We start from the raw sequence: 15503 nt of genomic DNA on the forward strand, positions 1-15503 counted from the left end.
TAAATTTTATTTTTTATCTGCAAAGGACATTCTTAAAATAGAAACTTTAAATATAACATCGCTTATAAGTGGCAGAATTTTTATAATTGCAATAGACATGTATGTCTGTAATTGTAAATGTTTGTTAAATTTAAGTCTCTGCGGAACTGGAACTGTATATCACTGTATCTCATAGGTTATGTATTACTAGATAATCCTATATGTAATTCACCTAAAAATCAAGTTCACAAGTATTAACAGTTTTCCAGGATTAAGCATATATTTCCAGAAGATAGTGAAAGAGTGTCCTTGTGGAATACATACTGCTCATAGTTACATCGCCTTGGGGGACAGGGGGACGGTGGAATTGGGGGACAAGTTTCGGGACAGGGGGACAAAGGGGCCTTAATCTAGGGACGGCAGGGGACAAGGGGGGTTGTATATACCATACATATGCTACTTAAAAATGTTAGTTATGAAAAGATGAATTGCAATATAAGATGTAAAGATGTAAAAGAGTAAATACTTGAACATTGCTTGAATTGGAACATCGAACATTGAACATAAATGGTTGAATCAGCAAATAGTCAACATCGGGACGTCCCCCCATCCTTAGTGAAGGTGGTGCAATCTGGTGGCGCCATTCGGAACAGGGGGACGGAGTCCCCAAGTCCCATGTGTGTCCTCATCTTGGGTAAATATTGCTATCTATATCTTTGCAAGGAACCATACTGGTGTATGTGTTTCTAATTGAACAATTTGAAAGAGGAAATAATGCTCAATTTGGTATCCTATTTTCATGAATTCAACCTCTTCTACTCTTTTATACCTTTTCATTATATGAATCTTTCATGATTGCTATGCACTGTTTAGTTCATCCAAGAAAAAAGTACCTATTCTTGGTGTGAAGATAGAATCTAAGTTTTTATTACTTAGTGTTTACTACTATACCTGGTAAATTACATACATGAAATAATAATACAAATGGTAGTGCATGCCAGGTATAGGAGTAAAATATATCTTGATTAGCTCATGAATTAATTATAGAGAAGAGGACCAAGGATTACAATTCATTTGATTGTACACTACTTCCTTGGCGATACACCATATTTATAGGTCTTGGAGTTTGGCAAGAGGAACACAACGATCGACCAACCAACACTTACAACCACCCAAGAGTAACAACCAACAAAGGATTACTACATTGACAACCATTAATACATTGACTCATAACCATTATTATACTACATCATTCCCCTAAAAGAACAAGTTGTCTACAGGACAACAAGTATACATCAAGTAATATTGGACAAGATTGTACATAATGACTTGTACTATGCAAACTCAACATTTTAGTGTTCTTCGAAAGTCAAGTGAAGGTCTAGGGGCAACACCCCTTGTAGGGTCAAGGGGTAGTCTCCCCCGTGGGGTCTCGGGTTAGTACTTAGGGCACGCTCTCAATCGTGATATAGGGCGGACTTGAGGGATAGTGCCCTCATTGCCAAGACCAAATTTACACCTTCAAAGCCACATAGAACTCCACGACACACATCTTTTGTATGACTTCACAATCTGCCTAGAGCAATGTTGAAGCCCAAAAATTGATATTCTATGTCAAAATTATCATGCAAAACTTGTGAAAACCATACAAAAATGAACTTATGATGCCATAATTGCTACACCCTAAGGCCTCATCGTGCAACACTCATAGGGTACTAGCATGTTGCTTCCGTAATGTGCCAAGTCACTGACCTATGCAAATTGCTTATGCAAAGTTGTTGAATTTTATATAGCAAAACCAGGGTTGTCCTCTTGTACAACAAAGTTGAGGATGGTCTCTTGAATGCTTCTATGAATTGTACAAAACAATTGCAGATAGTTTGGGCCATATCCCATACGAAAAAGTTGCGGGATGGTGCATTGGATACTTCCATATATTGTATGACATGATTGTAGATACATTGGATCGTACCTTGTGCGACAATGATGATATTGCAAGCTATACGTAGGTTAGAGGACATATATTGTGTAGTGGCATTGAAACTCACAAAAATAATCTCACAACATGAGTCCGTGTGCTGCGTGGTAGAATTTTTTGGATGTGAATGTCGTACAATGCACAATAAGTGTTTTAGTGACTGCATGTTCTGTTGTATGGAGCAGACTGTACACTGGACAAGAGTTATCATATGGTGGCAATAGCCATCTCCTACTGTACAAGACTTCTAAAGACTATTCAAAATCTCTTGAGGTTCATATTAAAGAACAAACTAGCCGCACATGGGAATGTAGCAACCTTTGTATAAAGTGTTGAAATTGTCCCATGTTTCATACTTGTGCATATCCGAGCTGCTGTATGTGTTGTTCAAGTTGTCGCACAAGAAAATTCTGTAGGAGGGTGCCATACAAGGACCATAGATGCTATTTCAAAAAATATACCCCATAATTGTAGTGCCTGTATATATTGTCCCCACTTTTTGTGAGCATCATAATTGTTGGATAAGCCTATCATCGATCCTTGTAGGCTAAGCTAATTGGATAGAGGGCCTCTTTTGGCAGAAATCAGCGTGTATTCTTTGTTAGAGCTCAGGATATGTTCAGGTTTGGCCTTTGTAGGACTTGTTTGGCTCAATATTGTAGGGTGACTATTTCAGGAAAGTCATGGTTAATATTTATAGCAGGGCACCTGAACAGGCTTTGAGTGTAATGTGATGGAGCTCAATTTTTTGGGAAAATTTAGGATCTCCATTTATGAAATAATGTTGAGAACTTGATAAAACACTGACGTGGATGTTGAAAGCATGAAGACAAAGAGTGTGAGAGATTGATACATCCTGAAATTAATGTGACTGGGTAGATTCAGAAAGAAAGAAAAGGCAGAGAATATGGAATATGCAATGAAGAGAAACAATAGTATATAGAGTTCACTGTGATCAGTAAAAGATATACATAAGTTGAGCCTCATTGAAAGTATAAACAATATGTAAGGCAGTAATTATTGGTGTCATCGATCATGTCAATCAAATGGCAAAGTGTTACTCTTCGGGCTTTATTTTAATATATATCTGATATGCTTTAATGTGTGCACATCAGAATGACATAGTGTGACAGTGGCTTGCCGTTGGCTTGGAGTGTGACCAGTTTAATCTCATCATGCAGAGAGTACAGAAGATCGAATGAATATGAAAAGAGCATCTTCAGTGAATACAGAAATAATGATAATCAAGACACTCGTGCAGATCATATGCCGTCAAGGGTGTTGATGAGCTTATTCTTGAAGACTCATGGATCTAATAAATAAAGCAAGATAATAATCTCGTATGCTACAGCCAGAGGTTGGATAAGAGGCAATCTGAAAGACTTTCAAACAGAAATAATTGAATAAGATAATAATCAATAGCTGAAATAAAAACAGCACTATGAAGGCCGTAACAAGTGTTTACAAGAGATCTAGAAGACCAAGGACACTATTTCCCAGTTGATAACAAGTAACAGACAAGATAAAATAAACATAAGGTACTATTAAGGAGATTCATCACCGGTGAAGGTTGTGAAAGAAACAAAGTTAAAACCGGGCACATAAAAATCAAATAGCAAATCCTCCTCATATGGATGCTGTCAGGACTTAGAAGTGGATGCCGTCAGGACTTAGAAGAGCCACGAAGTTATGTTGTCAAGAAGGGCCAACGATAATAAATATCTATTTGCTTTTGAACCCCAAGTCACGTATGAAGAAAAGGAAACACTATCTGACTAAAACAATAACGAATACCAAACATTGAAGGATTGATGGGAGTATCTTTAGATGATGTCAGTTTTGAAGACAAGCAATTCACCTAAGACACACAACTCTATGAATCTGAAGACAAAACTTTTGACGAAAAGAAAAGGAGAGTCAGGCAAACACTACACAAGACCCACACAGAGTGAGATGTGAATGCAAAGAGCTCCAAGTCAGGAGAGAAGTCGAATTCCAAAATGAAGCCACCACGCCCAAAGCCGTGCAACACATAGGCAATGATACTCACCGCATATACAAAGTAATGAAAATATTTTGCACTGGACCATCGGAAGATTTTATGCGGTGGAGGAGAAAATACAATAGAAGGCATTTGCATCTAAGTTTTTGTGATTTAAAACTCACAGGATTATTAATTTTTATTAATTTTTTAAGGGAAGGATTAAGATAATTAAAACCATTCAAACTATCAAAGGCACCAAAAGTTTCTCTTCAAAAGGTGCCATTTAAATTAAAAGAAGTTATTGTTTTAAAAGGGTATATGACTTTTGAGTTTGAAAAGTCATGTTGTTTTAAATATTAAGATATAATAATGGCAAGAAGAATTCGATAAAAAAGACATTCGAACGTTCAAATTTTAAGAAAAAGAAGCATTTATAAAAGACATCTATTTGTATGGAGGAATAACGGCTATAATATGACTTTTGTAATATAAGTTCAATTATTTTATTTTCATAATAAAAATAAAAAAGTCCTTTGTTTATTTCAAAATGGCATGGAGATTTAAACTACAGATGATTCGTCCTCTGTAATTATTTTTTGAAATTCTGTATACAATTTAAATATCGGATAAGTGGACATGGTCATTTAGCATCTTGAATAGGATCATCATAGATATAGTGAAATATATAATTGTTTCCGTATCTATGTCCAGCTTGTCTCCCACCAGAGGAGTTAAAATTCAATCTGGACTAATTTAAGATTGCATAATATTTGGTCTGTCGCATCTTGATTATTAAATTGTTGACAGTTCAAGTGCATAAGAACTTTATAAAGTTGTACGTGAAAATTCATGGAAGTTGACTCTATTGCTTGGTTGAGCAGAGGCATTGGTCTTTTTATTATTGAAGTCAGTGAATCTATAACTTCCTTCCTACAAGCGTCAAATCCATTATTTAAAAATATTATACAATTCAAACATTCAACATTCAGTTTCATATCAATTGAGTTCAAGGACCTTGCTAGTCGGAGAACTCCAAAGCTTAAATTCTCTTTAAAAAACCTCTAAACGAAGTAATCAGGTTCGAGGAGAAGGTCTACCCACCTAGGTGTAGCGGAGCTTGAAGTGCAGAGGAATCAAGGTGATTTTCATTTGTTGGCTAGAACTGATTGTGGAATCCTATTGAAGAAGTGGCAAGCTCTTGGATTTCCAATCTGTGGTTTTGGGAACCAACATAATGCACAGTTGGTTTGATCAAATAATGAAGGATTTACTATTTATAGTAAGTGGTTGATAGAGAGGGACCCTTACTATTTTTAGTAAGGTAGTTGGGTGCAAAATGGATACAATGGTGGACTTCCAAGTTTAGATGAGACTGGGAAATAATGGTTATTTACAGAGTTATGTAATTATTAGTAAAGTGATTACTTTATTAACAAAGTGTAAATATAATATAAGGTATTAAAAATCACATTTGCACAACATTATGTGCAATTCGGCCATGACCCTCATTTTAAGTAATTTTTAAAGTCAATTAAAGTTATAACCTAGAAGCTAAATGTCATTTGTACACATTTAATATTACTCAAAATGATATTAAATGATTAAAAAGTCTCTAGAAGTGATCGACCTGCTTTGAGAAGCTATGAAAGGGTCTAAAAGCAAAGAGAATTAATTCTTGAAGTCATTTTGTATTTGTGCTTTTGGATATGTGAGCTGTATGTAGAAATACATGAGGGTTGTAGTCATCTTCAGCAATTGGAGAATGAATTTCTTCAATGTTTATGCAATTTTGAGGCTGTGAGATACCAACTAATATTATTGCTTCATGAAAGTTTCATTCAGGAGTTCTATTTGGGCCTAAAAGTTGAGAAATATCAAGGGTTTGTGCATATATTTGAAGCTTTATTTAGTGCAGACCTGTAGCAGCATTATCAGATTGGTGGCAGCGAATTGATCAGGTTTTAGAGGCCATTGAGGTTGCCACATCCATCTCGAGGCCTCATGTGGCTTCGTAGGGCAGGCCGTACACATTGGAGGCACCTAGGGAGTTAAATAAATAAGTTAGCAGCATTTAGGATTTGAATAAGGTTGGAAAATCGTTATGAGCAATAGTAATAAATAAATAAGTGGGGCTTCAGGCTCTCTTAAGCGTACATGGTTACTATCAGCATTTTAGTGTGGAAAACTTGTCAAAATTGGTGACCATGCCTGCACATGTGGAGGAAACTGTAGCAGATCTATCTGTTTCTTCCATAATTGTTTACGATAATTATAGTTGATGCAAATAAATCTCATTGGAGGTATTGTCACCATCTGGGTACTCCTGTATTGACAGTTTCACAAGTTTGATCAAATAAAAAACACATTTCCAGGCTAGTATGGGAAGACTGGTATGCTCTTCACTAATCTGGTTGCAATAAATAATTAGAATATGGTATTAGTATTTCTTGTTATGCAGATCAAAATTCTGAAATTATTTATCTGTCTATTATTTCAATATATTTTGCATTTAAAATCATTTATTCATTGGCAAAGAAGTAAGCAAAAACCCCTAAATACATAATGAGAATCAAATTCATCAAAAATCTGTCAAAATCACAAAAATTTGCAAGTTGTTGAATTGGATAACCCTTATTACAGTGATATTAGAGCAATTAACTGCCATTTTGCTGGGGTTGTAAATAAATTTTCATAGAATTCACACAATTGATATTTTAGTGACCATTACTCTTGCAATTGTTCAGTAATGGAAAACAAAAGGGATGAAGTACTTAGCATGTTTGGGGAATATGATACTCTTCCTCAATATGTTAAAAAAGATTTATCTTTTGATGCTTTTGTGGACTTTCATCCAAAGCTATGCTACAAGACTGATTTGTTAAAGAAATACTATCATAAGATAGCCTGGGATCTATTGGCACGAAGAGATGGGTCATGTAATGACAAACAAATTGTATTTGGTGTAAGAAGGTGAATTTTCAGGAGGTGGTGGACATTATTAGTGTTCAAGAGGTTGTTATCAGTCATGATAATAAGCCTGATTTTAATGACAACAGTCGTCCAATTGAGCATGAAAAAGAATTGAAAGTCATGGTAAGTCCATAAGGTGTAATGGGGACGACCTTGGGTATTGGCACCCACGATACTAGTGCCAATAATGAAGATTGCATAGAAAAGTTAACCCATAACAGTTCTGATTCTTATGGTAGCAGTAATGATATCTCACATAAGCATGGGATAGTAGTGTTTACACGTGTAGGATGGTACCAGTGAGTTGTCATATGAAGATACTCAAGAATTGGGTACTAGTGATGCATTTATGTTGAGGATCCATGCTAAAATGAGTCTGATTCCCCAAATCAAACCTTAGAAAACAAGTTAGAAAATTCAATTAGTGGCACTGAATTGTAGGATTGTGAGTTGGATGGACTTGCAGTTGTTAATGTCTTGCTAGAAATAAATGATAAGCAACAATAAACAAAAGTAGAACAAAAATAGATACAAGATACAACGACTTTATCTTGGGAAAGCCCTTCAACTTGAAAGGAAAAACCTAGACCAAAAAAATACTTCTGTTATTGACAATAATAAATTTTCAAGTACAATGCTTTCACTTGATACCAGGTATACGAAGTAATCACACATTATAAAAAATTGAGAGACTCTTCACATCACAACCGAAGGTCTCTTCAATTTCCAAAGTACAAGACTTGATATTTCCAAATGCACGAGTCTTCGCATGAGACATGTCTCTTCATATAATACTATCTCAAATATTATAAATATCTTTTACAACTGTAAATATGTATTATCTCATTTTCAACATATATCAAAATCAGAGATAAAGATCTGTATTGCAGCTACAATCTTCAACAGCAGTTACATTGGAAATAAAGTTGTGCAAATAGATTGTTGAAACAACTTCTTCCACCTTACTAGTTGAACCATCTGTTGAGGTACATAGTAGCAGTACCTTGGGTGTTGATGTGTGCACTAGTGATAGCACACATGATGCTGCTTATTGAGGTGAGTGATGTGGATAGAGCCTCATATTACAGTGCAGATTTTGGGTTAGAACGCTTACATTAGAGTTATAAGTTTCAGATTCTTCATCATTTGGTTGGGAAACTTAAGGTTAATGACAACATTATTGCCATATCCATATAGCATTTTGATGTTGCTCATCAGATGTTGGCTACCTTCGGTTGGAGTACTCCTGTGACATACGAGCACAGTGACAATGGCCTTTTATTGACAAAGTTTGTTACATCCCAAATTTTGGTTCCATTTGAAATGTTCATATGATTGTTGAGGTTTCATGTGAAGTCTGCTAACAGGTAAAATTAGTTACAATCATGTGAAATGGTTAGATGGTTAATCGTTATAATTTTATATGAAGATTGGCAAGCTAGCTAACTGTTATTATGATATTTTAATGCTATTTTGGAAAGTTGGTTATTCATCATGAATTCTTGGGAAGTGAAAAGGTGGTTAGCTGTTGTGATTATTTATGATTAATAATTTGTTATGGTAATTATTATTATTTTGAGAAATATGATTTAATTGTGGAGAATTTCCTTGTAGGGAACATGTCAAAGGGGTGGAAGCATTGTTAGAAAAGACTTGGGCATAGGGGCACCACTATTACTGGGCAAATAGGTATGAATCTTGAATCACCATGGCTAAGGTTAAATGACTAGGCGAGCAAGAGTGTACGTTGGGCAATACCATGAGCTACTTGGTCAATTTTTATAACAAGAAAAATATTAAACTTTTAATATCACGATAATAACTATTACCACTATTGTTTTGAGACATCGACATTCTAATCATAAGAACTAAGATATATATATATATATATATATATCTATGAGGCCATCATGATACTGGGATAATATCTATAAACCGTACTTATTAATAGATATATATATTTAATAGATTGTCAAAGGAGCTCTTTAATATTTCAAAACTTATAACTCTCTATGAGGGGCGACATGTACACTTGGCACCACTCTTTCCTTTTGAATCCGTGAGCTTAAAAGCCGACGATCTTGATCAAAACTACCACCTTGAGTCGCGGCTCACTCGAGCCTATTCAAGATTTAAAAACATTTCACATCTGAGAAGGAATGACATTCTTCTTCCCTTTGCTTGAGTCTAATTGTTGCCTATGCACCGAGCATAATACCCTTGTTTTCATTGTGGGCTTCTCCATACTAGTGATAGCATTTTCCTCTCATAGTCACGTCGACATGAGCAGCTTGGCAAAGGCTTCTTGAATCCCACCAAGTATTCGTTTCAGGTTATGTTGGTGTTTTCTACATTCATATTTCATACTCTTAATCGATGCAAGTATTTTCTTGATGGCTAAATCATGCATTCGACAATCTTTAAAGTATGCATCAACTGTATGTTCAGTAAATATGCACTCCGCTCATGTTATACTGTCATGAGCCCAAATTAATAGGATGTATAAATATTATGATAATATATTATTATCATAATAATATAATAATAATAACAGAATAATAATATTAAAGTAAAATATAATCTATTATATATAATGATATATGTGTAACACTTTATAGAGATATAAACTCAACATAATTAGATACTAAATATTAAATATAGTTGATCTTAAAATATGATAATATATATAAATTTACAAATATAACAATGATATATTTGATAGTATAATAATAAATCAATATATAAGATTATATCATAATTATAATGTAATATATTATATTATAATATTAATGAGTTAAATAAATTAAATAATAATTAAATATTATTTTTAATCATATAATTAATATTAAAATTACTTAACAAAAGGTCAGACCTTATAAAAAAGTATATAAATGAGTATTACATACCCATAAGAGATCAACACGAAAACTATTTTGATAAGAAATGATTATATATCAGAGAATGGAACAAAATAAGAAGATGATAGAAAGGGGTCATCACAAATGGTATCAAAGCGATGTATTCTGCTAACTTGTGTGGATAATTTTTTAAAATTTCTTATCAGAACTTATTAGAAGCAAATTTTACAGATATATCATATACATATGAGATGCTCAAAACAAAATCAAAGGGAATGCTAATTGTTTGATGGCCTTCATGAACACCAAGAAGCTAGACGCTTGAAATTCACAATGGAATGGTATTAAAGAAGCATCGAATTTTATGATGAAATGTCCATTGAAATTTTGGTATACCAAATTGATAGACTTGCACAATATGGAATGGATAATTCATATGTGGCCTACCAACTATTTTAGAAAATGCCACAAGCACGCAAGTTTGTAGAGATAATAATTGAGTGCAATTGGTAGAAACAAAATGTCTTAGTGATAAATTGGTAACTTCGTCAAGTCGAAAGAGCAACCAAAAACATAGATGAGAGATCAGATGTAGTCGTAGAAATGCAGTTCATTTGCCTGCACTTCATAAAGTCTTCAAATTTTCTTATGCAAATGATAATTATATGGGTTGAAGGAACTGATTATCTTACTTTCAAAGTGTCTCCAATCATAACAATGTTTAAAAATTACTCTCATGCTCAGAAGAAAGTTAATGCTCTATAAAAAACTAAGATATTTAACCAACTTTCTTTGAAGGTCCAAGATCGGTATGAATCAAACAGTGAAAGTTTTCATTAAATAAGAGATCTTCAAGGGCCAAGATTGAGATGGGTGGAGTTCAGGAAATGCATATTCATCTTGCCATCTCTAAGTTTTGTAGAACTATTTGAATATTAAAGCCCTTGAGCTATTACAGTCCAGACTATAATGCATTAAAAGTTGTGTTGAGGCGTAAGTTCCAGATTTCAAACTAGGTTTTTGTAACAAAAGGGCACTCTGAAAAGAAACCATTGTAAGAGCTATCAAACCACTCCAATCATTACCGTTAGAGGGTGTGGAAGGCCTGGAAATGTGTGCAAATAAGCATAGTGGCGACAACTATGGTGGAGTAATTTTTTCATTATCCAATATTCGGTCTATATGTGTAGGATTGAATAAATGACTTGAGTGGGTTTCTAACTAGTTGAGCCGTTGATTAATTGATTTGGGAGTTGAAAGATTGGACATAGCAAGGAGTGATGCCAAGCATAGAGAGGAAGCATTTGAATGAAATACAAGTTGTTGGGGTTATATCATGAGAGGAGCTTGATCAGCTAGTGTGCACATCGAACTAGAGATATTAAATGGAAGAATATACATATCAAATGAAAAGATACAAGATGATTTTGAGTAGTAGTCATAAGACAAATAGTATGACATCAAAAGCATGGAATAATAAACAGTTTTAACAACAGCAATAGTAATATAATTGTCAACAGAGATATGGTATAACAATCTTCTATATTATAGTGCATGATTTGAAGAACTCCAGTCAAAACATAAGAAAGGTTAATAATACGAAGCAAGGAACCTTGACATCCAGCCTGAAAAACTATTTCTCTTGGTAGAGTGCAGATTTAAGATTTCAATTTTTATAAACGGGCATTTACACTGCCTTTAGAATCAAGCAATATAGTATTAATACAAAGGGAGTACCAGCAAGGAACGTGGCAACATGAAAGAATAGTGTAGCAATTCACCAAACCCAATTGGAATACGAAGCACAGAGGTAGAGGCATCTATTTACATCTGGCACATTCATATACCACCAGCAAGCATCAAAAGATTCGCATCGGGAATGATACCCTTAACAAGGAAAACATATAAGGCAGTTACTTTTTTTTAAACAATTGCCGGCTGTGCACAAACTACCACGTCAAGTCATAGTGGTCACGAGGACACAAGCTTGGTCCCTCACGTGAACTCCAGAGTGGAGGTACATCGTATCCTGTATGTGCACTTTAGCCCCATCCTTGTCAATTATTTATATATTTAGATTTATTATTAAGACATTCATCACAAGGTAAATAACAATCGACAAGATTCTAATTTAATATGTTTAATATTAAATTTGTTAATAATAATAACTAAATTAATTATCATGAAGATTCCACCAACATATATACATTAAGATAAAATAGTTAATCATCCAAATTATCAAATCTGACCCGTCTATATTTCTAAGGAAAAGGGAGTTTGTGACAAGTAGAGTAGTTCGAACATAGTGAGGAGAAGATTCCCAAAACGGGCTTTGTTCATGAGGGAGCCTCTTGAAGCTTGTTTCTACCCGAGCACAGTAATTCTACCCTTCTTTAGATATAGAAGTAGCGGATTAAAGAAATAAAATATTTTGTTATTTAGTATTATTATAAATCTTTTCATGAACCTATAGAGGGTTCATTACAATTGGTATCTACCTCAAAGTCTTATAGTGAATGCAGATCTTGTGAAGGGGGAGGGGAGTAATTCGGTCACGTTGAGGTGGGATTCCCAAAATGGGCTTTGTTCATGAGGGAGCCTCCAGTAGACTATTTCCATGCCCAAGCACAATAATCTGACCACTCACTCTAAGAACATGCTTATCAACGAGATAAATAGTGCACTTTGAAGTTTATACATCATATTTTATGTCTTCAATGTGTATACTTTGTGTCTGCTTCGTGTCTTCTTGCATCAATGTGTATACTTTGTGTCTGCTTCGTGTCTTCTCGCATCAATGTGTATACTTTGTGTCTGCTTTGTGTTTTTTTGCATTAATGTGTATGTTGTCGGTAAAATCTATATTGTAGCCGACGGATAGAATAGTATCCGAACGGGCGTGTGACGGTTGAGTCACCCCTTCGGAAAGGTATATGTACACCATCCAGAATAGATTTTGTAATAATCATTGTAATCAATCATATCGAATATTCTAGTATCTTCTGTATACATGCGAATAATAAAATGAATACTTCTGTGTTACATGTTCTTGTGTATTGTTTGAATGCATTAATAAATCGTTTACCTTGTATAGTAAACATTTGGCGTTGTTGCCTATAAGGGCTAGGTGGTATGAATGCCGAACACATTGAATAAAGATAGAAATAAGAATCTAGAAGATGACAGCATATGTGAGGCACGGGAAGCATTAAACCGCACACAGCAAAGCGACCAGAAGCACAAACTTCAATAACTCGTTGAAGGGTACGACAGTGGTGTCAGAGGAGGTGACCATGGTACTGTTAAAATTCTAACCATTTTAATCCTGCAGGTCTGACAGTACAGACCGTACCCTCTCTTATTGATAATATATCCAATGATTGGCATTTAATAACTTATATATGCTTCTCCAATAGGTGCCGGCGATTTCCAAGAGATGTATTTGTTTGTTGGTTTACTAAACTAACACTTAGTTGATTACTAATCTAAGTCTCCTTAAATTACCGACTTAGGAAAGGTTATAATTATTGCCAAGTTAAGGGTTATGTCCCTTGAGGGACATACCCTTTACAAAGGATATATATTCGGTTGTGAAATGTAGTTTATAGGACACACAAAACACAATAGTTTGCTCCTATAAGCATCTTACTTCCAGCGAACACTAAGTCTGAGATATTCTAATTTTCAGATCGATAATAAGAGAATTGGATCTGCATTCAAGATAAATTATAACACTTCATCAAACAATCTGAATATTCATAATATTTAGAAGACCATTCTCAACCATTGAAAACTGAACCAAAAGTCTGATCCAAGAACAAAAGAATTAGCAGAATCTTTATATGGTATCAGAGCCAAGTTATTAAATCCAGGGCTTTGCAAATTCAGTCATCAAACTTTATATATACTTAGTAATTTTCTCTTATCTTTAATGGCATATACAATCAGACCCGACGACAAGTTTGACGGGAAAGAACACTTTGAAGCCTGGAAATATAGAATCTTGATGATTCTTTAAGAGAACAATGTAAAACAATTCGTTGATGGAGCATCCAAACAACCCCCAGTTGAACCTCACAAATCCATATGGAGCAATGGAAATAGAAAAGCTATTCAAATAATCTTGGATGGAGTTAAAAATGATATCATACCTATGCTTACGAAACATCAAACGACCTATGATATGATAAATGCATTACGAAATGCATATGAAGTAAACAATGCAATTAGGGTTCTTGCATTAAAAAAGCAACTGAATCACATTCAAATAAAGAAAGGAGAATCGATAAACTCTTATTTCCTAAGAGTTGCCGGCATTAGAGATGAACTATCAAGCATAGCAACCATCATTAATGACATAGAATTAACGCTTATGGCTATAGATGGATTGCCAGATTCATGGGAAACATTCGCACTCGGAATTAAGTGCCAGAGATCAGCTTCCAGACTTTAACAGACTCAAGAATGATTGTCTTAAAGAGGAATCTAGAAAACTAAAGAAAGGAGGGAAACCAAAAGTAGAAGATGAAGAGCTTCACGTTCTTAATGCAAACTCCTATAAGGGCAAGAAGAAGCATTATTTGGGCAAGCCATGAATCTTACGATTATTCATTGTGATAATCAGAGTTCCATCAAGCTCTCAGTGAATCTAGTTTTCCATGATAGGTCCAAGCATATTGAAATTCATTACCATTATGTAAGAGATATGGTAGACAGGAATTCTGTAAAATTGGAATACATTTGCACTATAGATCAAACAACAGACATACCCACCAAACCTCTATCTAGAGTGAAGATAGAACACTTCAGGAGGAGACTTGGTATGGTTGAGTTGTAATCCATTTGTACTCTCTTGATTATTAATAAAATAATTTTATTTTTGTCAGGGTATTGACTGTTATGGGCTCCACCATTTGTATCTATTTGTATTCATTATTTTAAGAGGTGTCGATCTCTGAAAAATAATGAACACTCGTATAAAACATTATGAGAGGTGACGATGTCTTAGATAATGTGCTAAACAGTAGAGATCTACTGTAAGATCTAGATGAGTTCAAGATCATATTGTGATGTTGACATTGCTATGTTCATGGGTCACAAATTGGATAAAGGAAGAATCTTAGTATTCTTCGGGTTTATCCTGTATTCTGGTAGATCTTAAAACTCAGGATCATGTTGTGTTATGGAAATACTAGTTTGAATGAAATCATAACTTGAATAAATGAAGAGATTACTCTTCAGATTTATCCTGTATAATATCACTAGTGTTAGTGATTTGTCATATCACATGTTTAAGTAATATGACTTTGTATCATGTGTTCTATGATACCACATAAGGGACAGACAAATATAGAGTATTAATTTTTGCTTATTCATTTGTATTGATGATAGCTAGATATAATATCTCTCTGTAGGATTATCAGGTTAAGAGGGAGTGTTAAAATTCTAACCATGTTAATCGTACAGGTCTGACAATACAGACCGTACCCTCTCTTATTGATAATATATCCAATGATTGGCATTTAATAACTTATATATGCTTCTCCTATAGGTGCCGACGATTGTTGTTGATAAAATGTATAGTGTAGCCGTCGGGTAGAGTAGTATCCGAACAGGCGCGTGACGCTTGAGTCACCCCTTCAGAAAGGTATATGTACACGTTCGAGATGGACTTTGGAGGGAGGAGAGTTATAATCAGAGATCATTGTAGTCATTGTAATCGGATTGTAATCTG

General features: G+C 34.5%; 1 protein-coding gene across 1 annotated transcript in view; it reads left to right on the forward strand.

The window, feature by feature from the left end:
• The window catches only part of LOC149535074 (tryptophan synthase alpha chain-like), a 226689-nt gene that overhangs the window by 26039 nt on the left and 185147 nt on the right, over nt 1-15503 (forward strand). The window lies entirely within an intron of this gene.

This window comes from Cupressus sempervirens, chromosome 10 (genome assembly GCF_028749045.1).
Source record: "Cupressus sempervirens isolate cs-2001-9-10 chromosome 10, ASM2874904v1, whole genome shotgun sequence".
In the NCBI taxonomy this organism is placed as follows: Eukaryota; Viridiplantae; Streptophyta; class Pinopsida; order Cupressales; family Cupressaceae; genus Cupressus; species Cupressus sempervirens.